The following is a 1063-nucleotide window of genomic DNA, read 5'->3' on the forward strand; positions in this document are numbered from 1 at the left end:
CAGGGTGGATTAAAAACTAGAATCTTATGATATGTGGTTTACAAGAAACACATTTGAAGCAGAGAGAAACACACACAGAAAATGTAAAGGGCTAGAATGGAATATGTTATGCTTCAGCTGAAGTTAAAAAAGCAGGTGTAGACTTGGGGACCAGGCCAGGTTGAGGGTGAGCAGCTAAGCTCCCTAGGGCTCAGGACAAAGGGGCAGACTTTGCCTTCTTCCTGTGCTGAATGCTGGGGAGCCTTCAGGGCCATTGCCAAGTGCAGAAGACTAACCATACCCTTGGCATGAGGCAGCTGCTCCTGTCCCTCCCCCATGGAAGAGCATCTAGCTGTGTTCTGCTCTGCTACAACTCTGGGACACTTGCTAGAACCCAGGTACCAACACTAACTTCAGCAAAGTCAGATGGTGTTCAATTGGAGATGCCATCAGAGCCTGAGAGAAAAGGATTCAAAGTGGTGTCATGAAGATACTATAGAATGTAGAGAAAGTCCTTGCTAATCATTACCATTGACATAAAGAAGAAGCCCTTCTACTAAAAGCTGATCAACTCTACTAGTTCTGATCCTGTGGTCACTATGGTCTGGGAAGGGTACACTGTGGTAGGCACCTCTAGAGCCATGGTAGAAGACCCTGACTCAGCAGAAACTGCCACTGGAAAAATCTGAGGAGACCTGAGCATTCACATCAGCAGGAATGTTGTTCATGCCAGCAACTCCTTGGAAATAATCCAGAGACAGATCTGCCTGTGGTTTCGAAGGAGTGAGCTGGTAGAGTTGAATTGTTGCAGTCACAACCACCTGTACCATTTTTGAGCCCACCTCTTACCCACAGTGAAGAGGACCCAGGAGTAACTATCTCCACCAATGAGAATGTTAGGTGCTTCCCTTACTCCTGTCCAAGCTACCTGTCATCCCACTATCCTAACCACCTCATTCCTACAGAGACCTCTTTGATGCTACATGATATTCATTTTCACTCCATGCCCCAAGCCACTGAAGGATTGAGTCTAATTCTTACTCCAACAATAGTGCCAGTCAATTTTGAGGATAACTGCTTCTAA

General features: G+C 46.1%; 1 pseudogene; it reads left to right on the plus strand.

Moving 5' to 3' along the window:
* The first annotated feature begins 230 nt into the window (after nt 1-230).
* On the plus strand, nt 231-815 carry LOC138163506 (nucleoside diphosphate kinase-like; annotated as a pseudogene).
* Nucleotides 816-1063: the final 248 nt, after the last annotated feature.

The sequence above is a fragment of the Petaurus breviceps genome, unplaced genomic scaffold (assembly GCF_028583685.1).
Source record: "Petaurus breviceps papuanus isolate PSGF00001 unplaced genomic scaffold, PetGlider_PUasm1.0 125, whole genome shotgun sequence".
NCBI lineage: Eukaryota > Metazoa > Chordata > Mammalia > Diprotodontia > Petauridae > Petaurus > Petaurus breviceps.